The sequence below is a fragment of the Scyliorhinus canicula genome, chromosome 2 (genome assembly GCF_902713615.1).
Source record: "Scyliorhinus canicula chromosome 2, sScyCan1.1, whole genome shotgun sequence".
NCBI classification, from domain to species: domain Eukaryota; kingdom Metazoa; phylum Chordata; class Chondrichthyes; order Carcharhiniformes; family Scyliorhinidae; genus Scyliorhinus; species Scyliorhinus canicula.
Window position 1 is genome coordinate 80,618,453 of NC_052147.1, and position 26,596 is coordinate 80,645,048.

Sequence of the window (26,596 nt, forward strand, 5' to 3'; positions counted from 1 at the left end):
TGTGCATACAATTGGCAAGATGCACTGCAGGAACTCGCCGAGGCTCCTTTGGCAACACCTTCCAAACCCACAACCACTACTATCTAGAAGGACAAAGACAGCAGATACCCGAGAACACCACCATCTGGAGGTTCCCCTCCAAGTCGTTCATCATCCTGACTTGGAAATTCATCACCATTCCTTCACTGTTGGGGTCAAATCCTGGAACTCCCTCCATAACAGCACAATTGGTGTACCTACACATCAGGGACTGCAGCGGTTCAAGAAGGCAGCTCACCACCATGGCAATTAGGGATGGCAATGAATGCTGACTTAGCGAGCGATGTCCACATCTCATGAATGAATAAGTACAATGGGCAGCGGAGAGGCTGCATCTGGAGTAGTGTGTACAGTTTTGGTCTCCTTACTTGAGAAAGGATGTCATAGCTTTTGAAGCAGTTCAAAGAAGGTTCACTCAACTCATTCCTGAGATGAGGGGGTTATCTTGCGAGGAAAGGTTGGACAGCTTGGGCCTATATTCACTGGGATTTAGAAGAATGAGAGGTGATCTGATTGAAACATATAGATCCCGAGAGGAATTGACAGGGTGTATGATGAAAGCATGTTTCGTCTTGTGGGAGGTACAAGAACTAGGGGATACAGGTTACAAATCTCCCATTTAAGACTTAGATGAGTAAAATGTTCTTTTCTGCAGAGAACAGTGGAGACAAGGACATTGACCATTTTTTAGATCAAGTTAAATAGATTTTTGATTGACAAGAGGGTCAAAGGCCACGATCTACCCATGCGTGCAAGTCCCATAATGTCTGCGAAATCACGTGGGAGCCCCAAAACGAGATCTGTGCTGGGGAGATTTTGGTTCACAATCTTCCCGGCCCCTCCGATGAGGTAATGCATGAGCCTAATTAGCATATTTTAAAATTACTGGACTTAATGCCAATACCTACAGCCGTATCAACCCACCTAACCGGCGTGATGTCATGCCGATGCAAATCACGATTAGCTTTCAAAAAAAAATTACAGTTGTGATGACCATACAGGCAAGTAAAGCCCCTGGCTGGTGAGGGACATGGCCAGGCAATGCCGTGACTGTCCCCGGCACTGCTCTCTGCCACTTCCAGGGTGGCACTGCTGGGAGGCTCTCGGGGGGGGGGAGGGATCCCTTTATGTGTGTGGGGGAGCAGGCAATGCCTGGGGGCGGGGGCTGGGAGTGAGCCAATGTCTGTGGGGAAAGGAGGGTGAAGCCTTTTTGGGGAATGCCGTGATGCTTGCTTGGCGGTGGTTGGTGGTCAATGCTCACTTGAATCATGGAATCCGTACAGTGCAGAAGGAGGCCATTCGGCCAATCTGAAAGAGCACTGTGCCAAGGTAACCCCTTACCTAACCTTTGGACACTAATGGGTAATTTAGCATGGCCGATTGATGCACGATCAATTACACAAAGACGAGAGTTGAATACAACTGAGGCTTTATTACACTAAGATGTGTGGCCTCCTACAGCAGCTGGCGAAATGGCTGCTGTACAGGGAGCACACATATTTATACGCCGCTTACTGGGCGGAGCCAGCAGGCAGGGAACTACCCCCGTACCTGTAGTACAGGGCCTAATCACCTAATATATACATCAGTGGTGACTACCACATTCACCCCCTCTTAAAATTGAGTCCAGCAGGGGTGGTGGAGAACTATATACAAGTACATATTTTAAAATACAGAGAGAAAAAAAATTGAGTCCAGCGGGGTGGAGGAGGTCCCTGAGGGAGACAGTGTCTTGGCGGCCGTCGGGGTACACTATGTAGGTGTACTGTGGGTTGAGGTGGAGTAGCTGTACCCTTTCAACCAATGGGTCCGCCTTGTGGAGTCGTACGTGCTTACGGAGGAGTACGGGTCCTGGAGCTGCAAGCCAAGTCGGGAGCGACACCCCGGAGGTGGACTTCCTGGGGAAGGCAAAGAGAAGTTCATGGGGTGTTTCATTAGTCGCAGTGCATAGGAGCGACTGAATGGACTGCAGTGCGCCGGGGAGGACTTCCTTCCAGCGGGAAGCTAGGAGATTTCTGGACCATAGGGCCAGCTGGATGACCCTCCAGACCGTCCCATTCTCCCTCTCCACCTGCCCATTTCCCCGGGGGTTATAGCTGGTCGTCCTGCTCGAGGCGATACCCTTGTTGAGCAGGAACGGACGCAGCTCAGAGCTCATGAATGTGGATCCCCTGTCACTGTGGACATAGGCGGGGAAGCCGAACAGAGCGAAGATGGTGTTGAGGGCTGTGATGACGGTGGCAGACGACATATCAGGGCACGGGATGGCGAAGGGGAATTTGGAGTACTCATCGACCACACTGAGGAAGTACGTGTTATGGTCGGTGGAGGGGAGGGGCCCTTTGAAATCCACGCTGAGGCGTTCAAAGGGGCGGGAGGCCTTCACCAGGCGCGCATGGTCTGGCCGGTAGAAGTGCGGTTTGCACTCCGCACAGACCTGGCAGTCTCTGGTGATAGCCCTGATTTCCTCGACGGAGTCGGGCAAATTGCAGGCCTTGATGAAGTGGTACCAACGTGTGACTCCCGGGTGACAAAGATTGTCCTGCAGAGTCTGGAGTTGGTCCACCTGTGCGTTGGCACATGTACCTCGGGATAGGGCATCGGGGGGCTCATTGAGCTTACCGGGGCGATACAAAATCTCGTAATTGTATGTGGCGAGCTCGATCCTCCAATTCAAGATTTTATCATTTTTGATCTTGCCCCGCTGTGTGTTGTTAAACATGAAAGCTACCGACCATTGGTCAGTGAGGAGAGTGAATCTCCTGCCGGCCAGGTAATGCCTCCAATGCTGCACAGCTTCAATGATGGCTTGGGCCTCTTTTTCGACAGAGAAGTGCTGAATTTCGGAGGCATGAAGGGTTCGTGAAAAGAATGCCACGGGCCTGCCTGCCTGGTTGAGGGTGGCAGCCAGAGCGACGTCTGATGCATCGCTCTCGACTTGAAAGGGTAACGTCTCGTCGTCTGCGTGCATCGCAGGCTTGGCGATGTCGGCCCTAATACAGTTGAAGGCCTGGTGAGCCTCAGCCGTTTGGGGAAAAAGAGTGGATTGGATGAGTGGGCGGGCCTTGTCCACATAATTTTGGACCCACTGGGCGTAGTAAGAAAAGAACCCCAGGCAACGTTTGAGGGCCTTGAGTCAGTGGGGGAGGGGGAGCTCTATGAAGGGGCGCATGCGGTCGGGAGCGGGCCCCAGAAATCCGTTCTGGACCACATAGCCGAGGATGGCTAAGCGGTTCATGCTGAATAGACACTTCTCCTTGTTATAAGTTAGGTTGAGGAGAGTGGCGGTGTGGAGAAATTTGGCACGGTTGGCGTCATGGTCCTGCTGATCGTGACCGCAGATGACATTGTCAAGGTACGGGAAGGTGGCCCGCAGCCCGTACCGGTCGACCATTCATAGAAATCACAGTGCAGAAGGAGGCCATTCAGCCCATCGAGTCTGCACCGGCTCCTGGAAAGAGCACCCTACCCAAGGTTAACACCGCCACCCTATTCCCATAACCCAGTAACCCCACCCAATACTAAGGGCAATTTTGGACACTAAGGGCAATGTATCATGGCCAATCCACCTAACCTGCACATCTTTGGACTGTGGGAGGAAACCGGAGCACCCGGAGGAAACCCACGCACACACGGGGAGGATGTGCAGGCTCTGCACAGACAGTGACCCAAGCCGGAATCAAACCTGGGACCCTAGAGCTGTGAAGCGATTGTGCTATCCACAATGCTACCGTGCTGCCCACTTCGCTCCATTTCAGTCCATTTCCCATTGGAAAACCGAGACCCTGTTGGTGACGCCGAAGGGAACCCTGAGAAAGTGGTAGAGGCAGCCATCTGCCTCGAAGGCAGTGTATGGGCGGTCCACCTTACGGATGGGGAGCTGGTGGTAAGCAGATTTTAGGTCCACAGTTGAGAAGACCCGGTACTGTGCAATCTGATTGACCATATCAGATATGCGTGGGAAGGGGTACGCGTCGAGCTGAGTGTACCTGCGACCATTCTGTGTTTCTCCCCAGTTTTCACCACTACCACTTGGGCTCTCCAGGGGCTGTTGCTGGCCTCGATGATGCCTTCCCGAAGCAGTCGCTGGACTTCGGACCCGATGAAGGTCCTGTCCTAGGCGCTGTACCGTCTGCTCCTGGTGGCCACGGGTTTGCAATCTGGGGTTAAGTTTGCAAATAGAGAAGGTGGGTCGACCTTTAGGGTCGCAAGACCGCACACAGTAAGGGGATGGTACGGGCCCGCCAGATTTCAATGTTAGGCTCTGGAGGTTGCGCTGGAAGTCTAGGCTGAGTAGTGAGGCAGCGCAGAGGTTGGGGAGGACGTAGAGGCGGAAGCCGGTAAACTCCACGCCCTGGACAGTGAGAATGGCGGTGCCGTACCCCGGATCGCCACGGAGTGGGACCCGGAGGTCGGGGAGATTCCTGATTGGCGGGGTGTACCGCGAGGGAGCAGCACCTTACTGTATCGAAATGAATGAAACTCTCGGTGGTCCCGGAGTCCAGCAGACAGGAGATCTCATGCCCATCGATTTTCACGTTTGTAGAGGCGGTTGCTAGGTTGTATGGGTGAGACTGGTCAGTTGTGACCGAGGCGAGACGCGGCTGGTCGTCGATGGTGGCAGACAATGGGATGGCCGGGGGGCATGGGTCCTGGTACGATGGTGGCGCCATGGGCCGCATGTGTCGTGGGGAAGACAAGATGGCGGCACTTGACGCGCCTGGGGAGGACAGGATGGCAACACGCATGGGCCGCACGTGATGGGGGTTGAACAAGATGGCAGCACCCATGGGCCACACATGGTCCGAGGAGGGGAGATGGCGGCGCCCACTGGCCGTATGATGGGGGGGGGGTCGGAACAATAGCGGTGACTGAGCAGGCCTGGCAAACCGCAGCGAAGTGCCCCTTCTTGCCGCAGGCCTTACAAATGGCGCTCCGGGCCGGGCAGCGTTGTCGGGGGTGTTTTGGCTGCCCACACAAGTATCATCTGGGGCCCCCGGGGTTGGTTGGCGGGCGCGCGGCACAGGAGTGGGGTTGGCTGAGTGGGGTCCCTGATGGGGCGGCCGTCTGCGGAGTCCACGATGCGTAGGAGGGGGCCGCGCGGCCGGGGGTGTAGGCCTGGATGTTGCGCGAGGTGATCGTCAGTGAGAGCGCAAGCTTTTTGGTTGCCGCGAGGTCGGGCGTGGCCCCTTCTAAAAGGCGCTGCCGGATGTAATCTGACCCTATCCCCATAACAAAAGCGATCCTCATAAGCAAGTTCGAGTGTTCCGTGGCCATGATGGCCTGACAGTTGCAGTCTCTGACTAGGGGGGTTAGAGCACACCAGAAATCTTCAACTGACTCACCAGGGAGTTGACTATGAGTGGAGAGGATGTGTCTGACGCAAAGCGTATTAGTCCGCTGAGATTAGTTTTCTTTCAGTAGCGCCATGGCGTCGTCGTAGGTCACCGCGTCCTGGATAAGCGGAAAGACATTGGAGCTCAGCCTCGTGTAGAGGATCTGAATCTTCTGAGCTTCCAGAATAGGGTCTGGTGCAGGCCTGATATAAGCTTCGAAACAGGCTAGCCAGTGTTCAAAGTCTTTTTTGGCGTTGCCTGATTGCGGATCCAGCTGCAGGCGATCTGGCTTGATGCGGAGGTCCATCTTCTGAAAACTCTTAGTGTATTAAATTGATGCACGATCAATGACACAAAGACGAGAGTTGGATGCAATCGAGGCTTTATTACATTAAGATGTGTGGCCTCCTACAGCAGCTGGTTGTTGTATGGGGAGCACAAATAATTATACTCCGCCTACTGGGCAGAGACAGCAGGCAGGGAACTACCCCCATACCTGTAGTACAGGGCCTTACCACAAATCACCTATTAGATACATCAGTGGTGACTACCACACCGATCCACCTAATCTGCACATCTTTCGACTGTTCGAGGAAACCGGTGCACCCGGAGGAAACCCACGCAGACACGGGGAAAAAGTGCAAACTCCACACAGACAGTGACCCAAGGTTGGAATTGAACACGGGTCCCTGACGATGTGAGGCAGCTTTGCTAACCGCAATACCGCTTGCTTGGGGAGAAGAGGGGGGTGGGTTCCTGGGGAGTTGATCTCTAGCACAGATTGGGCCATTCTTTAAAGATTTATTTATTCATGTGCCAGCATTCATTGCCCATCCCTAATTGCCCTTGAGGGGGCAGTTAGGAGTCAACCACATTGCTGTGGGTCTGGAGTCACTTGTAGGCTCGAGCAGGTAAGGACTGCAGATTTAATTCCTAAAAAGACATTAGTGAACCAGTTGGGTTTTCATGACAATCGACAATGGTTTCATGGTTATCATTAGACTTTTTTAATTACAGATTTTTATTGAATTCAAATGTTACCATCTGCCATGGCAGGATTTGAACCCAGGTTCCCAGAGCATTACTCCAGGGCTGTGGTTTACCAGTCCAGTGACAATACCACTACACCACCTCCTCCCATGTTGGCACCTCAATCTCAGCAGAATCAGCTCTATCAGGGACTGCATCTTGAAAAATTCAACCACGCTCACCAGGCATGACCTTCCCTTTGCAAATCCATATGTGCTTTCTCTCATCAGCTCAAAATTAAAGATGTTCAGTCACTTTATCCTTAATTACATTCTCTGGTAATTTTCTGATAACGGCTGTTAGATTAACTGGTCTAAAATTCCTCAGTCACCTTTCTTAAATAATGAAATGATCTGCACAATTTTCCAATCTAAAGCAACAAACCGAAAGAGCTTTGGAAGATTATAGTTCAGGGAGTCTGCAATGTTCTAACCTACTTCATTTAAAACTCTGGGACAGTAGCCAACTGGTCCTGAAGATTTTTGACATTTTAGTGTCATTATTTTCCGCATTACTGTTTTTTTGATTATGTTAATTTAGGTTTGGGACTGCACAATGGAATAGCACTGCTGCCTCACAGCACCAGGGATTTGGGTTCAATTCTGGCCTTGGGTCACTGTGTGGAGTTTGCACTTTCTTCCCATGTCTGTGCGGGTTTCCTCCGGGTGCTCCGGTTTCCTCCCACAATCCAAAAATGTGCATGTTAGGTGGATTGACCATGATAAATTTCCCTTAAGGTGGGGTTACATGGCAGGGGATCTGGCCTAGGAAAGGTGGTCTTTCCCAGGGTCGGTGCAGACTCGATGGGCCAAATGGCCTCTTTCTGGACTGTAGGAAATCTATGAGTCTTTGTCCGTTTCCTTGGGACGCCTGACATGCTGACTACTTTTTATGCTGTAAATTCTGACACAAAGCAAGTGTTCAACATGGCTGCCATTTCCTTATTCTCACTGACAATGTTACTGTTAGCAGTTTTCAAGGGGCCACACATTGCTCTTCACCACCTTTTCTCCCCCCAACAAAATTGTCCAATGCATTTTACAGCCAAGTTTGAAGTTTTGAAGTTTAGTAACTGCTGTAATGAAGAAAAATAATCATATGATGAGCTGATGCACTGAGTTAACCATTAAGGTTAAATCAGTCATTATCTTTATATATATATTTTTTTACATATCATAGATCATAGAATATACAGTGCAGAAGGAGGCCATTCGAGTCTGCACCGGCTCTTGGAAAGAGCACCCTACTCAAGGTCAACTCCTCCACTCTATCCCCATAACCCAGTAACCCCACCCAACACTAAGGACAATTTTGGACACGAAGGGCAATTTATCATGGCCAATCCACCTAACCTGCACATCTTTGGACTGTGGGAGGAAACCGGAGCACGCGGAGGAAACCCACGCACACACGGGGAGGATGTGCAGACTCCACACAGACAGTGACCCAAGCCGGAATCGAACCTGGGACCCTGGAGCTGTGAAGCAATTATGCTATCCACAATGCTACCGTGCTGCCCTTATGTTAGAGTACAAATAGCAAAATTGAAAAAGCTGACAATCCAGATTAGAATCATTGGTACCTCCAAATTAAAAATGAGTGATCTGTTTTTATCCATTGTAAAACCTTATGAAGGAATTTTTTCGTTTAGATTTTGAATCTAAAGTACTTAAGACTACAGTCTAAATTGTGAAGAAAGGCAGAATCCTAAAATTTGAAGGATCGAACGATACGTTAGAACCTGGATATAATATACAAGGTGAAAAAACAAGGTAATTTTTCTGTCTTAGAGCATTGAGTGTGCAAAGCTGATACATGAAACAGCTGGCATGCTCTTCAGTTAACTGTTATTAAACCCTCAGTTGAATTAAAGAACACAAACATTAGCTGAATTGCTTATTGAAACGTGACCAAGTATAACTGTTTGGATATTTTAAATTACTTCAGAACCGTTCAATCATTTCGTACAAATTAAATCCACAACAACAATTTCTAAATAAAAATCTGTTTGTTACCCTCTGATTACAGAAATCTTGCACAGAATACAGATCATTCTGACATTATCCCAACAAAATTCCAAAGCCGTGGAACATAAAAACTTAACAACACCAGGTAGGACAATTCAGGAAATAACACCAACATATGCTTAATGCATTATTATCAAAAAACAATAGCTATCAAGAGAGAGATAGTTAAACTTATTCAAATCCAAATTGCATGCAGGGAGACAGTAACCATATTTTTCCAAGTCATGCTATCAAAATAGTTATATATCTGTGTCCTGAGTTTTGCTTTGCATTGCCATTTTACGTCAACATTTGTTTTTGGAAGCAACAATATTACTTTGTGCAATATTTGGTTTGCATCTATTAATAGAAAGCACATTGAGCTTTATACAATATAATAAACTAACATTTAACCTGTGAAACAATTCATCTCAGCATGACTGCAGATTAAAGGTACAAGGAGGAGAGGAGAGGAGAATGGAGGGGGGGAAAGGGAAGGGGCACAGGATAATCAAATAAGATATGAATCCATGGTGTTAGGGGAAAGGTATTGGCATGGATAGAGAATTGGCTGACTGGCAGAAGGCAGAGAGTGAGTGTAATGGGTCCTTTTCAGGATGGCAGCCAGTGACCAAGGGGGTTCTGCAGGGGTTAGTGTTGGGACCATTCACAATCTATGTTAACGATCTGGAAAAAGGAACCAAAGGCATTGTTTCAAATTTGCAGATGATACAAAGATATGAAGAGGGACAGGTAGTGTTGAGGATGCGGGGAGGCTGCAGAAGGACTTGGGCAGACAAGGAGAGTGGGCAAAGAAGTGGCAGATGGAATACAATATGGAACAATGTGAGGTTATGGACTTCATAGGAAGAAGAAAGAAATAGACTATTTTCTAAACGGGGAAAGGCTTCGGAAATCTGAAGTTGGGGGGGGGGGGGCATCCGAGGGAAGGCCTGGAGGGTCGCGTGATGCGGGCTGTGGTTTGGCTCAAAAAGGGGCATGGCTGCTCAACAGGGGAAGGGGTCAGGGAGCCTCCCCCCAACTGGTCACAAGACTTTGTAAGAAGAGAGGTGCCGTCCTTTCCTGGGCTGCCACTCCTGGGGCTGCAAGACAAGGTGCTGCCGAGGGATGGGACAGTGGAGAAGAAGGTGTCCGATGTCTATATGGAGCTGATGCATTGGGAGGGAGCCCTGATGGGGGACTAAAGCGTAAGTGGGAGGTGGGGGCCAAAAGGTGAGCAGCGGCTCTAAGAGGGGCGAATGCCTGTGTGAGACTAAGCCTCATTCAGTTTAACGTGATACATAGGGTGCATGTGACGGTAGCAAGGATGAGTAGGTTTTGTGAGGGGGGTCAAAGGATAGGTATGGGCGGTGTGCAGGGAGGCCCACAAACCATGTCCACATGTTCTGGGAGTGTCCCAGGTAGAAGGGGTCCTGGCAGGGGTTCGTGGATGTGATATCCAAGGTGCTGGGGTTGGGGGTGATAAATAAAAGGATTTCTTTCTCGGCTGTCAAGATCCTGCTCGATTCGAATGGGAGACATGTGATTATCAGTGAGTCTTTGGCGGGCATCTCGGTGGCCCAAGTGAATGTGAATGCTCTGAATTGGGATGATACAGCTTATATTGATAAATTTCCGACTTGGATTCACATCAGCCAATCGGCTGCGGGATGTGCCGGCTGCGGGATGCTCCGTCTCGGCAGCCGGCCAATGGGGTTTCCCATTGTGGGCACCACCTCGCTATTAGGAAATCGGCGGATGTGAGCGCGCTGGCGGCGAAGTGGAGATCCTGCCGAATGAGAATCCAGCCCCATTCTGCTTACCAATCCCATTTGCCAGCACTTGGCCGATATCCTGAAATACTATGACGTGCCAGGTGCTCATCAGTTACTTCTGAAAGGATGTGGGCACCCCGCCTCTTCCACTGTCCCAGGCAGTGCATTCCAGACTGTCACCATCCTCTGGGTCAAAAGGTTTTTCCTCAAATTCTCCAGAAACCTCCCAATCCTCACTTTGAACTTGTGACCGTCATAACTGACCCTTCAACTCAGGGGAACAGCTGTTCCCTATCCACCCTGTCCATGCCCCTCATAATCTTGCACACCTCGATCAGGTTGCCCCTCCATCTTCTTTGCTCCAGCAAAAACAACCCAAGCCTATCCAACCTTTCATCATAACTTAAATGTTCCATCCCAGGCAACATCCTGGTGAATCGCCTCTACACTGACTCTAGTGCAATCACATCCTTATTATACTATGGGACAGTGAATAAATTTGAGGAGTGAGACAGATTTTTAATTGGTAATGGTTTGAAGGGTTATGGAGAACGGGCAGGACAGTGGAGTTGAGGCCAGGATGGGGTCAGCCATGATCACATTGAGGGTGTTAGGCTCAGGAGGTTAAATTGCCTACTCTCGCTCCTAGGTCATGTTTTCGAGGGAGGAGATGCTCTGGCTGATTTCACAATCCAGCTCTTGGTCTGCAACATTGTAGGTAGCAGATGAGGAACATATCAGCCATGATAGAATGGTGGTGCAGACTCAATGGGCTGAATGGCCTAATTCTGCTCCTATATCTTATGAACATGATTGGCTGGGCCCCTTCCACACCGTTCACACTCATCTTCCACTTCCACAAACATCCTACTCATCTTCGATTTGGTTAACTGGGCTTTACCCACCACCTTCAATTGTATCAGTCCTAACCTAGGGTATGGTGACGTCATTTTTATCCTTTCGTAGAATGTCACACCACACCCCATCCTCCAGCTTGGATCCCAGTTCCTCTTCCCACTTGATTTTGACCCCAACCAAGGACGCATCCTCCTCTGCTATAAGCCTTCCATAAACCTCCAACATGTTGCTCTCCTTCTATCCCACCGACAGAACCTTCTCCAATATCACGGAAGGTGATATCACTGGAAAAGTTTCTTTGTGAAGTCACGCACCTGCAAATATCCAAATTAGTCCATTTGCAAAAGGCCACATTTCGCTACCAACTCTTCAAAGCTCGCAAATCGGTCCTCCACAAACAAATCTTTCATTACAACCACCCTTTCTCTTCCCATTCCCACATATTATTTGCACACATCGGCAGATTTGACACAGCACCCAGCTTAAAGGTTGGGCAAAACTGTCTCCATATCTTTAATGTGGAGCCAACCACTGGATTTCTAAATTTCACTGACTTTGTCCATATCCCTTTGTAGCATCATGTCCCCTTCACCGCTTACTTCCCTACCTATCTTTGTGTCCTCAGCAAATTTAGCAACATCCAAGTCATTTGTATAAATTGTAAAAGGTTGAGGCCTACCAGAAAGAGATCTACTTCTGCAAACTCTGTTCCCTGTCAGCTAGTTAATTTTCTATCCATACCAATAAGTTACCCCCTACTCCATGAGCTTTTAGTTTCTGCAGTAACCTTTGACATGGCACCTTATCAAATGACTTCTACCAGGGTGTCCAGTTGACATTCCCAAAGTGCCAGGCTGGCTGTGTCAAGGTGCCTGGGTGCCAGGTTGGCACTATCAGGGCCTGCGGGCCATGCCCATTAAAGGGGGGGGGGGGTGTGGGGGTGTTTGAGGGGGCCAACGAAAGGGGGGGTAAAGGGGAGAGGGTCCTGAAAATGGAGGGCCCTGAAAGGGGTTGCGGGGTGTAGATCTCAGGGCAGCCTTTCAAATTGGCATCCCTATCTGTGCGAAGATGGTCCTACTGTCGAGCCCAGTACAGGAATACCTCCTAAGTGGGACCTCGATGGGGCGAAACTCCCCGAGACCTAAATAAATGGCTAAATGCCATTGAATAGCAGTGTCATTCTCAGCATTGCAGCCACTGAGAAACACCTCGCCAAACATGTCCGAAACCGGACTTGGAAATGTTTCTGGTGAATCATGCCTGGATTCTCTGCATCAGCTGGGAGGACAGGGGTATAAACATCAGTGTCCTTGAAGGAGCCAAGAGCATCAGGATGAAGGCCATGATCATCCAAAACCAACTCCACTGGGCCAGGCATGAGCTTGGACTGCCAAAGACCCGACTGCCAAAGCAAATCTTTTTTGCCCAGTTCAAGGAAGACTCCCAACAAGAGGAAGACAAAAGAAGCGCTTCAATGACACCCTGAAAGCATAGCTCAAGAAATACAACATAGTGGGCAGCACGGTGGGGAAATGGTTAGCACTGCTGCCTATAGCACTGAGGACCCGGGTTCGAACCCGGCCCCAGGTGGAAGTTGCACATTCTCCCCGTGTTTGCGTGGGTCTCACCCCCACAATCCAAAGATGGATTGGCCACGCTAACTTCCCCGTTGATTGGAAAAAAATAATTGGGTACTTTAAATTTATATTAAAAAATAAATACAACATAGACATCAACACCTGGAGACCCTTGTTCAGAAGAGACCCACTTGGAGGAACCGCCTGATTGGAGGGACACAATTCTGAGGACACCCGACAGCAAGAGGGGGCCTGGAAAAGGAGCCTGAGAAAGGAATACCAATGATCTACAGGCCAATGATCAATCCCATCTCTCGGAAACAGCTGCCAAATGTGCGGTCAAAGATGCGGCTCGAGGATCGGGCTGATCTGCCGTGCAAGAATCCATGACCAATGGCACAGAGTTTCTTAGGTGGACAATTATACTGTGATTGCTGAAGAAGAAAGAGAAGACAACGACATCCACTTGTTCCCCTTTATCCACAGCACATGTTACTCCTTCAAAGAACTCCAATAAACATGATTCCCCTTTCACAAAACCATGGAGTGTCATAACTGCCACCTAATTATGTCGATCTTACCTTTGGAAATGATCTAGCTGGAGACAATGTACTGCCTCCAGACATTTCCACAAAAACATTTGAAGCCGTTGAAGACAAAGAGGCAGCAGAGAGAACATATGCCTGCCTCTGAAGTTGTGGCAAAGAACAATGATTTATCTCCAGAGCTTCAGAAGCTCAGATTGCTGAAGTTAAAAAAATCACACTCAAAACTGACAATAAAGAGTTAAAAATAACTCAACATGAATCGAAGCTGTCTGAATTCAGCTTGCAGGCATACCCGAATCTACATGAGTCAAAGCAAACAGCAGCAGCCCTCAAGGCTGATGAAAGAATGAAGGAAGACAATGTAATAAGACAAAATGACTTGACTGTAACCAACACTGGTGCTATGAAACCATGAGACAGAATTCTGGGTCTGGAATGGAAATGAACACTTCAGAATGAAGAAGCTGTTTCTCTTGGGAGAGAGGAGTTGAGTAAAGTTTGTGCCGAGTGGAAAAGAACGTGAAATATTTTGGGCAGCACGGTAGCATCGTAGTTAACACAATGGCGTCACAGCTCCAGGGTCCCAGCTTCAATTCCCGGCTTGGGTCACTGTCTGTGAGGAGTCTGCACATTCTCCCCATGCTCCGAAAGCTAGTGATTCGAAACAAACATGTTGGACTTTAACCTGGTGATGTAAGACTTCTTATTGTGCTCACCCCAGTCCAACGCCGGCATCTCCACATCAAAATGATCATGTCACCTGAGAAGTACTGCGGTCTAACATCTTTAAAGAAGTCCCAATAGACAAATGGGAACTAAAGGAACACACCTAATAGCATCGCGGTGTATCAGAAACTACCCTCAACCCATGCAGTCAACTTCTCACTGTATTAATAGAATGTGCAACTCCAAGCAGAGTATGAGTACTCTGTGGATGTAGGAAGGAGCTGCATTAAAAATCAGGTACAATGTGATAATCTAACACAGTGCATATTACAATTCATTGAAAAAGGACACATCAGTAAACACTGCTATTATTTTCTTCGCATTTATTTAACTGCAAAGTTTCACGCATTGTTGTCCAAAGCACATATTGGAAAATGATTACACATCAAAACAGTACTGGAGTTATATTAGTCAGTATGTTCGACTGCTACTACTGTTCATGATTTCCCTGCATGGTGTCACATTAAAATGACCAAAGCAGTCTGGCCCAGCACCATTAGTTGAGGTTTGTAGGACAAAAACAATCCAATCTACCTGGCAATATCATGGTTTCTGCAGCTCATTTTCTCTTATTATGGTTATAGCATTTTCTCCCATCATTAGTTTCATATCTTGTAACTTATTTTTTCAGAATGTAATAACCAAACTAAACAGAAGAAAAGTTCAATAACTTGTTGTATAAAAGTAACACTTGCAGCAAATAGTAATGATGTGGAGATGCCGGTGTTGGACTGGGGTGAACACAGTAATAAGTCTTACAACACCAGGTTAAAGTTTCAACAGGTTTGTTTTGAATCACTAGCTTTCGGAGCACGGCTCCTTCCTCAGGTGAATGAAGGGGTGGGTTCCAGAAACATATATGTAGATAAAGTCAAAGATGCAAGACAAAGCTTTGAATGCGAGCATTTGCAGGTAATTAAGTCTTTACAGATGGAGAGAGAGGGGTAATCCCAGGTTAAAGAGGTGTGAAATGTCTCAAACCAGGATAGTTGGCAGGATTTCGCAAGCCCAGGCCAGACGGTGGGGGATGAATCTAATGCGACATGAGTCCCAGGTCCCGGTTGAGGCCGTACTCATGTGTGCGGAACTTGGCTATAAATTTCTGCTCAGCGATTTTGCGTTGTCGCGCGTCCCGAGGGCCGCTTTGGAGAACGCTTACCCGGAGATCAGAGGCTGAATGCCCTTGACTGCTGAAGTGTTCCCCGACTGGAAGGGAACATTCCTGCCTGGTGATTGTCGAGCGATGTCCGTTCATTCATTGTCACAGCATCTGATTGGTCTCGCCAATGCACCACGCTTTGGGACATCCTTTCCTGTGGCGTATGAGGTAGACAATGTTGGCCAAGTCGCACGAGTATGTACCGCGTACCTGGTGGGTGGTGTTTTCACGTGTAATGGTGGTACCCATGTTGATGATCTGGCACGTCTTGCAGAGATTGCCATGGCGGGGTTGTGTGGTGTTGTGGTCGCTGTGCTGAAGGCTGGGTAGTTTGCTGCAAACAGTGGTTTGTTTGAGGTTGCGCAGTTGTTTAAAGGCAAGTAGTGGGGGTGTGATAACAATACAGGGAAATCTATTGTCGGACTACAAGCTTCAACCAGACAAAATCAAAGTCCTCAGCAGAGGGCTCAATTTCTGCACCACCACCAAAATGGACCACATCAGTCTCGCAGCAGACACGGAGGAATTCATCAGGCGAATGAGGCTCCGGGAGTTCTTCCACATACCACAAGAGGCCGACAGCAAATCCAATGAGTCAACCAATGAACCGGAACAGCAGACTGAGAGATCTGCGATGCGGCAACCGAAGAGCAAAGAATCGAATTAGACCCCTCCGGAAGGCTGCTGCCCTAGACTCGACATGTATGCTCAAGCCATCAGGAATCACGTCAATGCCAGATTCATCAGTCACATTCATAAGACAGCCCCGAATGTCACACAAGCACAGCGCAATGCCATCCGTGGTCTCAAGGCCAACCGCAACATCGTCATCAAACCAGCAGACAAAGGAGGGGCCACCGTCATACTGAACAGAACGGACTACTGCAAAGAAGCGTACTGACAACTCAACAACCAGGAACACTACAGACAGTTACCCGCAGATCCGACCAAGGAACACACTCGGCAACTCCACAGACTGATCAGGACCTTGGATCCAGACCTTCAGAGCACCCTACGTGCTCTCATCCCACGTACTCCCCACGTTGGAGATCTCTACTGACTCCCGAAAATACACAAGGGCAACACACCAGGCCGTCCTATCGTTTCAGGCAATGGGACCCTGTGTGAGAACCTCTCTGGCCACATCGAGGGCATCTTGAAACCCATCGTACAAGGAATGCCCAGCTTCTGTCGCGATACGACAGACTTCCTACAGAAACTCAGCACCCATGGACCAGTTGAACCAGGAACATTCCTCGTCACAATGGATGTCTCGGCACTCTACACCAGCATCCCCCATGACAACGGCATTGCTGCAACAGCCTCAGCCCTCAACACTGACAACTGCCAATCTCCAGACGCAATTCTGCAACTCATCCGCTTCATTCTGGATCACAACGTCTTCACCTTCGACAACAAATTCTTCATTCAGACACACGGAACAGCCATAAGGACCAAATTCGCACCTCAATACGCCAACATCTTTATGCACAAGTTTGAACAAGACCTCCTCACCGCACAGGACCTTCAACCGACGTTATCAACCAGATACATCGATTACATTTTTTTCCTTTGAGCCCATGGCGAAGAATCACTGAAACGACTACACGATGACATCAATAAGTTCCATCCCACCATCAGACTCACCATGGACTACTTTCCAAAATCGGTTGCATTCTTGGACACACTCATCTCCATCAAAGACGGTCACCTCGGCACTTTGCTTTACTGCAAGCCCACAGATAACCTCGTGATACTCCACTTCTCCAGCTTCCACCCTAAACACATCAAAGAAGCCATCCCCTATGGACAAGTCCTCCATATACACAGGATCTGCTCAGACGAGGAGGAGCGTAACAGACATCTACAGACGCTGAAAGATGTCCTCGTACGAACGGGATATGCCGCTCGACTCATCGATCGACAGTTCCAACCGCCACAGCAAAAAAACGCACCGACCTCCTCAGAAGACAAACACGGTACGACAGTCGGCCAGTACATCCCCGGAGCGGAGAAACTACGACATCTTCTTCGCAGCCTTCAATACGTCATCGATAAAGATGAACAAATAACCGCGCAACCTCAAACCATTGTTTGCAGCAAACTACCCAGCCTTCAGAACAGCGACCACGACACCATACAACCCTGCCAGAGTAATCTCTGCAAGACGTGCCAGATCATCGACACGGGTACCACCATTACACATGAAAACACCACCCACCAGGCACGTGGTACATACTTGTGCAACTCGGCCAACGTTGTCTACCTCATACGCTGCAGGAAAGGATGTCCCGAGGCGTGGTACATTGGCGAGACCATGCAGACACTGCGACAACGGATGAACGGACATTGCGCGACAATCACCAGGCAGGAATGTTCCCTTCCAGCCGGGGAACACTTCAGCAGTCAAGGGCATTCAGCCTCTGATCTCCGGGTAAGCCTACTGCCTTAAAAAGACACCTGGGGGAACAGTCTTTTCTTTCAGCCTTCATGTAAAAAAAATTATACATTCCATTGTGACACAAAGACTAGAAAATTCAATGGTTACCAGGTTTCCAAATATTCCAGATACTAGATGCAGGTGTCAATGGAACAGAAGGATTAAAGTCAGATGGAACTAAACTGAAAGCACGCATAGCAAATCAGATTAGATCAGCCAAAGACAAAATTGGAACAATAATATTGGGGGCATGAATTACAGGAATTCCCCCAGACAAGTTAATAGCCGTGACTCTAAGTATCATTGTGCGGTAAATTGCCCAGAGCAAAGAGGCAGGGACTTTGAAATGACACATGAAGCAAATGTGAGGAAAAGATGAAGATAATGAAGAATTTAAACATATTATACTGGTCACAGGGAGCTTTAATCCATGATGAATGTATTAGTCACAGACTTCTATAATTGTGCAGTATTAAATACTTCAACAAGACGTGGGATAAATTTGTTAAAATGTTACCTTGATTCGCTAGGTAGTGATGGTGGATGCAAAGTTAGGAAATATAAAACTACTACTTAAGAACATAAGAAATAGAAGCACGATTAGGCCATTCGGCACCTCAAGCCTCTTCTGCCATGCAATATAATCATGGCTGATCTTATTGTGGTCGAAAGTCCACTTTCCTGCTGTTCCTCATTACCATTGACTCCCCTGTCAATCAAAAATCAAATCAAAACTCAGCCTTGAATTCACTCAATGACTTGGCCTCTACTGTTTGCTGGGAAAGAGAATTCCAAACACTGATCATGGTCTGCATGAAGAAATTCCTCCTTTTCTCTCAGTCTTGAATGGAAGGCTCCTTCTTTTGGAACTGTACCCCCGAGAAAACTTTGCAATGGCAGCACCTTGAAATCACTGAAGAGACTAGAGATTCCAAATAAAATACCTGGAGTAAGTCATTTTCTAAGGACAAATGGTGGGCAGAATTTTCCCACGACTTGTCAGAGTGTCAGGCTCTGACTGAAAACCAGTGAGTATCTCTCCAGATGCACAACGGAGTTTTCAAACCACAGCCACTCTGACAAAAAGAAATCTGGTGGCGTGGTTTACGCCACCGGTTTAGCCAGGCAGGGCTTGACAGAGCCGGCAAGATCAGCTCCACAGAGACTGGGACGCCATCTTAAAAGGGCGCCACGATCAGCACTGCAATTAGCCACTCCCAACCCCCACGGCCATGGAGGACCTCCCACCCCCCAAACAGACACCAGGGCAACTCCCCACCACCACCGCAAGTATCGGAGGGGGGTCTCCCCCCTCCACCACCACGGTTATATTGCAGGTCCTCTTCCCCTCACAGGCAAGTACCTCCCCTGCCCCCAACCAAACCAAGTCTTCTAAGCTCAGAGTCATTTTCTAGGTCACCCTAACTCAAAGTCATCAGCCTTCTACCACCCATGATGCAGCTACTGGGAGTAACACTATGCACAAGCGCAAGTCCAGGTATAGGCACACGGAAGACAGATGCCAAGAAAATGCACGAGGGTGATGAGTTGACTTTGAAATGCAATATAGAATTAATTCATTTATACATTTGGTTTAGAATATTTATTTTGTGTTGGCTTTCTTAAAAACCTTGTGAAAACATGGTGGCCAAGTGGATGCTGTGATGATCAGTGGCAGAGGGAAGATAAAAGGTTGGATTTTGGCTTTGGAAATAGGTGGCTTGAGTCAGGAGATTTCCCTCTGTCACTGACCATTCAACACTTTTAAATCACACGTGCTTAATTTCAAAAACAAAATATTTCTATTCACACGCCAAATCAAAGGCAGCCATTCCTTTAATAGCATCTTTAAACTATTAAACTGTGACCTCAATACCTCTGCTGAGATATCTTTGGAACTCAACCAAGTATTCATAAATAAACATTAGGAAATGTGAGCGAACGACTATTGAAACTACCGGGACAGATGCAGCACCACCTCACTTATCAAATAAAGCATAATACCAGTTTCTTTATTACTCTCACTTACACTCTACAGTCAGTTTTGGTTTAACAGGGGCAGCACGGTGGCCTAGTGGTTAGCACAACCGCCTCACGGCGCTGAGGTCCCAGGTTCGATCCCGGCTCTGGGTCACTGTCCGTGTGGAGTTTGCACATTCTCCCCGTGTCTGCGTGGGTTTCACCCCCACAACCCAAAAATGTGCAGGCTAGGTGGATTGGCCACGCTAAATTGCCCCTTAATTGGAAAAAATAATTGGGTAATCTAAATTTATATAAAAAAAATTTTTTTTTAAGTTTTGGTTTAACAGTCTAAAGAGCAAGGCATTTAGAAACCCTTCAGATCATGACAGTTAATGAGGCCTTATCTGCCCGTCAAGAGCTTTTACATTTACTCCACAAATTCATCACACTGCAATGTGGGCTAAAGTCCTTGCGACAGCCAAAATGGGGCCTGTTTGAATTTAACATGGAGTTCCAACGACCCTACTAAGTTCGGGCTTTCTGCTTGTGTGAATCACACCCAGGGACAGTACAATCAGGGAAGGCCTGTCGAGATTGCCTCCTGCTTTCTTCTTTCACTTCATCCTCCTACCCCTGAGCTGCTTGAGGTAGAGCTGTCCCCCTATGATGGGAAAGTTATGCAGCATGCAGCAGTTCACCACAAATCTTGATGTGTGCTCTACTGGGTACTACAGGACTCCACCAGAGCAGTGTAGGCAGTAGTAGCGTTGTTTCAGTATGCCACAACACTCTTCAGACCAATCCACTTTGCAGCATGACTCTCTAGGCAGGCACCTCCTCACAATTGTATTTGCGCAGCCACGACTCAGCTTTATACCATTGTGCGTTATTACTCACAGGAGCCCTGCACCAGTGTTATCCCTCAGCACAATCCACTTCCCACACACAAAACTCTTCTCTTTCTCTCATTGTAGGAAAATAACTCCAGGGAGAGGCAGAGAATTAAAGAGTGGTTCTGCAATCACAGACACCTTGACAACTATTGGCAATCCATACCAATCTGGTCCACTGCGGAGGAGATCTTGATCCAGGAGATTGCAGATGTCAGCAGTAAGCTGCCGTGAAAGCCTGGGCCTCCATCGCTCTTGTTCTCAGACATTGTTTAAAGAGTTTATCCTCTATCTGCACAGCCTGTGATGTGGGTTGTAGCCACCTGGGATGGCCACTTCCAACTAGGTACAGAGAAACTCGCAAAGCCTGGCGGGTAAAATGGACAAGCCAAGACTCAGAGCCTGAAATGCACATTTGTAAGCAAAAGTCCAGACGGTATCTAATGGGGCAGATTAGCATGTGATGGCCCATCTCCCCCAAAACAAAGGACTGGTACTCAGGCAACCGGGACAGTCCCAGACATTTCGGCGCCACTCCCTGTTCAAGGGAAACACAAACAACGAGGTCAGTGACCGCTTGGGACACACCCAGCCATCCAGATCCCCGACCACTTATTGGTTAAGGAATCGAACGACGTGATCAGGGATCACCCAATTAGTAAGGCCCAAATCGAAGGACTACCAAAAGAGCACGAAAACCCTGTCAAGTATAAGAAGAAGAGTTTGCCATATGTTCGCTCTCTTTTGGCCTTGGTACCCCGGTCACGGCCATCGCCAATTGCAGCAACACCAGAAACAAGTCCAAGTTCAATGTCCGCTACCAGACGGATGAGCCCAGCCGAGCAGCAGTTACTCCTTCGAACCCGAGAGATCCAGAATTGAACAGCGGCCACTGTTTCTCTGACCTAAGCCGGGTGCCCGAAGTTAAGTACAGGTTGTCTTAGTTGATAGGTGTAGTTAACTAGTAGTGTTTATGTTGCATGACTAATTGTGTGTAAATAAAGTACCCTTGACCTTGAACTAACTAACTGGTGTTTGGCCCTTTGATCGATAGCCGGTTGAAACTCGTGGTGGTATCATTTGATACCTGGCAACTCTAAGCATTCGGACATAGATAACATCGAAAGAAAGGCAAATTCACTGATTGCCATAATTGGAACAGAGCCATAGAAAAGACCAAGCAGAAAGAAAAGGCAACAGGGTGGGAGGGTGGGGGGGGGGGGGGGGGTGGGCTTGTCCCCTTCAATCTAGGGTACGGGGGGTGCGTCCATGCTCATCAGCAAACCAGCCCAGGTCAAGGCAGAGAGTGGATGCACCATGTTGAGTTCCTGATGTAATTCTTTTTGATAATTCGAAGCCACCTTCCCTTAGCAGTCAAAATTCTGCCCGTCGTATCCATTTACCTCTGCTGGATAAACTACTGTGAATACTGTAGAAGGAAAAATTCTCCATTCAAGACAAAATGAAAAATGATTACAGTGATGAATTCAATCTGAATAGTTTGGGAGGAAAATCATGCCTCACTTACTCTCCTAAATAGCAATGTAACTACACGGGCAAGTTTGAACCCATGGTAGTCATGAGCAGGATCACCGCCGCAGGCGGAAAATCCAGTGAGAATCAGGAAAGCTTGCCACCATCACATTGATTCTGTCTACACCCCTACTGCCTCAGGAAGGCAGGCAGCATTATCAGAGACCCCCTCCCACCCAGGCATTGCCTTCATCCAGACCCTTCCATAAGGCAGAAGATACAGAAGTCTGAAGACCCGCACATCCAGACATAGGAACAGCTTCTTTCCCACAGCTACTAGACTCCTCAATGACTCTCCCTTGGACTGATCTGTTCCCTGTAAGAACACTATTCACGATGCCCTATGCTGCTCTTGCTCATGTGTTTGCTTTGTTTGGCCCCTTGTTCTGCACTGTAGCCAATCACTGTTTGTCGATGTGCCTGTTGGAACCAACAATTCTACGGACACGTGCTTGTAGGATTAGAATAGCGGTTTTAATATACTCACAACAGAGCCAGCCTGTTAGCCATTGAAGTTTCGGTTAACTGGCCGGCTGACCATGTGGCACTGATCTTTATACAGCAGCTCCAGGGGGAGGAGTCCTGGGAGGAGTCCTGGGCGGAGCCAAGGGAGAAGCCCAGTACAATTCTCGAGCATTCCCAGAGCTACTCCCCCTGGTGGTCAGGTAGTGCAACTGCACTTACAATATAGACACATGTATATACAGATTATAATCCAGTGTGAATCACATTCACCACAGTGCCATTTGTCAATGTACTCTGTTGATTATTCCTTTTTGTCTACTATGTACGTACAGTGTACATTCCCTTGGCCACAGAAAAATATTTTTCACTGTACTGCCCTGTCTTACCTAATGAGTGATTGTACATGTGACAATAAATCATCAAATCAAATCAAATCGAAACACGATCCTCTCTAAAGAGATCGCGTCTTCCAATTTTCCACGCCCGTCGGCAATGATGTCATGACGTTCATGCCCGCAAAGGGCGAGAACCTCATTTTAATGTTTTTGAATACGTTTCAAAGTAATTAGCCCCCCCACCCGACCACATGATCCTCTCACTGAATCACCTGAGGAAGGAGCAGTGCTCCGAAAGCTGGTGATTTGAAACAAACCTGTTGGACTTTAACCTGGTGTTGTAAGGCTTCTTACTGTGCTCACCCTAGTCCAACCCCGGCATCTCCACATCATCATTATTTGGGAGGAGGGGGAAGAGCTGATCATCAGTTCTGGTTTAGGCACCCTTTAAAGACGACACTCTGATTTCTGTGGAGCTTTGCTGGCTCTATTAAGCCCCTTCCCAGCCAGACTAACTCTTTTTTTAAACTCAGAGAAGCTGAAGATCTGTAGTGAAAGCTGGTCTGTGCAGCTGGAGAGCTTCTCTCTGGTTTTCAGTCTGAACCTGACATTTTTTTTTAAATGATAAGATTCCACCCATAGTATCAATTCATAAAGCAATTGTAAATAAAGTAACTTTCTATTTATATAGGCCTTTAACTCATACTTAACACATAAAGAAACACTGAACACGTGTGTGCTGAAGTGCTTTGCCAGCTATTTTAATAGTTTTCTAACCCAGTTACTCCAAATAGATTGTCATCTCTGTTACTCAGGATTTTATGCATACATACACAATCTCTATACTCCACAGGCAACGCATGATTTCAAAGCCAAAGAAGTTTCAGAGATTAGCACTGATAGAATATTGATCCCAAACTTAAATTTAATGTTGTATTTGTACTTAAAATATATAAAATCATTCTAGGTATCGATCATTTGTCACTTTACAACTCTTGTGGAAAGAAGTCAATCTGTTATTTCAATTTTGAGAAAGCAACTGTAATGAAATATTAATTACGCCAGTCATTTTGTGGCAGCGGTTCTTCAAAACACACTTTGTCATCTGAAGCCTTCAAATGATGCGTAATTTTATATGTATAACATTTTACTGGACGCAACAAAATGGAGAGATAGCTAATATTTGGGGAGTTAAAAGTTGACTAGCAATCAGTGAAAATGATAACTGGCAAGCACCGTCTGAACATGTCGGCCTTTTAACATACGCTTCCTGTTTGCAGTTGAAGCCATAAACCAGAGCAGATATTTGGCACTGACAGGAAAGAGAAAGAGTAGCATTCCACACATATTGTAAATAGAAGCGCCCTTCATAGGATCATACATTCCCTATAGTGCAGGAGGATATTTGGCCCATCGAGTCTGCACCGACCCTCTGAAAGAGTACTCTACCTAGGCCCACTCCCTCTCCCTATCCCTGTGACCCCACCTAACATTTGGACACTAAGGGCAATTCAGCCTGCCCAATCCACCTAATCTTTGGACTGTGGGAGGAAACCGGAGCACTCGGAGGAAACCCACCCAGGCACGGGGAGGACGTGCAAACTCCACTCAGTCACCCAAGGCTGGAATCAAACCCGTATCTCTGGCGCTGTGAGGCAGCAGTGCTAATCACTGTGTCACCCATGCCACCTGCCTATAATTCAAACAGATCGAAGCGGATAAGAGGGAGAACCCAAGAAAAGGAAAATACGCCCAGAAATACATTCAAGGGACAGAGAAGAAAGTACAATCACTCATTAGGTAAGACAGAGCAGAACAGAAGCAACAGAATCTAGAAGAAAAATTGAGCAGAGCAGAAGGAAACAGAACACAAGTCGCAGATGCATAAATATCAATATTGACAATGCCTGAGGGTTGACAATGAAGCTTTAGAGAAAAACAGAAAACCCTGAGAAATGCTATATAAACTTAAAAATAAAGTGTCGCATGGACACATTTTAACAGAAAATCAATTAGAACAAGATGGAAAGAAATAAACATTTATTATCAGCTCTTCAACTGCAAGAAGAAAATCAACTAACAGGTAGTCATCTAAAATAGTTCTGCTCGTATGTTCGGGAATACATGCATAGTTCTGAAGGAATAAGGACAATATTATGTACTATAATGAATACAATAGCAGGTATCACAGAGAATAAATAACAGTAATATAGGCTCTGGAAGTGAGAGGAACAAAGGCTGCAGTCGGATGTGAACAGTATCATCAACAACATAAACAAAAAGTGCATCAACAACAATGAGGTTGAAATTAATAACGCATATGCAGAAATAGGGAGATTTACATCTGGAAAAACAAAAAGAGCCTCAAGTGTTCCTGTGACCAAAACGAAAAGTCTGAAGTTTCAAAGGGCAATTCACAGCACAGCCAGGAGAAGAGGTGACCCAGAAATCAGTGAAACTCTTCAGAACAGAAAACAGAGTTCCGATTCTGGTGGATTCAGCTGCCCCATGACGAATTTTAACAACAATGTAACAAATAATATCAGGAGAATCTGGTTATTGCATTCAAAAACTGACCTGGAGATTTTGATCATATCTTTAAATGCCCAAAAGAAACGGATAAAAGTATTCTTTTCTCCACTGAAAGATGCCATATGGATACCGAATATTGGAAGTGGATTCAGTAATATCATTGTTGATCCCCACATTCCTGCCCACCCCAATAACCTTTCACTCCCTTTGTTGATCAAGAATCTATATAACTTTGCCTTAAAAATATTCAAAGGCTTAATGCCTTTTGAGGAAGAGAGTTCCAGAGATTCACATTTTGAGAGAAACAAATTCTTTTAATCGCTGTCTTAGATAAGCAACCCCTTAGTTTTAAACTGTGAGTCTAGTTCTATAGTCCCCCACAAGAGGAAACATCCTCACCACAACCAACCTGTCAATATCAGTCAGGATCTTTTCGGTTTCGATCAAGTTGCCCCTTATTCTTCTGAACTCCAGAGGATACAAAGATAACATCTCCAACCTTTCCTCATAGGACAACCTGCCCATTCCCGATATTAGTCTAGTAAACCTTCTCTGAACTGCTTCCTACCCATTTACACCTTTCCTTAAATACGGGGACTAATGCTGTACACAATACTCCAGACATGGTCTCATCAATGTCCCGTACAACTGAAACATAACCTCCCTACTTTTGAAATCAATTTCCCCTCACAATAAATGATAATATTCTATTAACTTTCCTAATTAATTGCTTTACCTGTATACTGAACTGTTGTTATTCATGCACTAAGATGCCCAGATCTCTGCACCTCCAAGCCTCTCGTCATTCAGACAATAAGCTTCTTCTTTAGTCTTCCTGTCAAATGGACACGGGTGCGATTTTACTAAACGTCCCATAACGCGTGCATTTAGCCACATGTTTCCTGGTGCTCACAGTGCCAAGAAATACAGGCTTTAAAATGGCACTCTTGTTAGATAAGGGGCCTCAGTGGGGAATGCACAGCCGAGGCCAACTCAGCCCCGTTTTCTACGTTCAGGAGCTACGTTCACCGGAACTCCCCAGATCAGCGTGAGAATAGCGTCCCAATCTCCAAGACCCCCAATGCAACCCCCAAGCCTCCACAAGCCCCAACGCCCTATGGGAAGTCTCTAGGCCCCCCTGAACCCCCCAACACCTGCGCAGGGCACCCCCGGTCCAATCGTCGCCGCATGGCACCTTGACAGTTCAAACCTGGCACCCTAGCAGTGCCCCTGCCAGCTGGCAGTGCCACCAGGGCACCTTTGCAGTGTCAGGCTGGCACTCAGGTGCCACTGCCAGAGTGCCAGGGCAGCATTGCCAAGGTGGCACCAAGTGCCAGGGTACCACCTTGCCCAAAGGGCATGCACCCCTGATGACCCCCATGAGTG

The 26,596-nt window shown here is 47.4% G+C and overlaps 1 protein-coding gene across 5 annotated transcripts in view; it reads right to left on the minus strand.

Moving 5' to 3' along the window:
• The window catches only part of akap6 (A kinase (PRKA) anchor protein 6), a 711,546-nt gene that overhangs the window by 326,712 nt on the left and 358,238 nt on the right, over positions 1-26,596 (minus strand). The gene's annotated exons all lie outside the window — the stretch shown is intronic.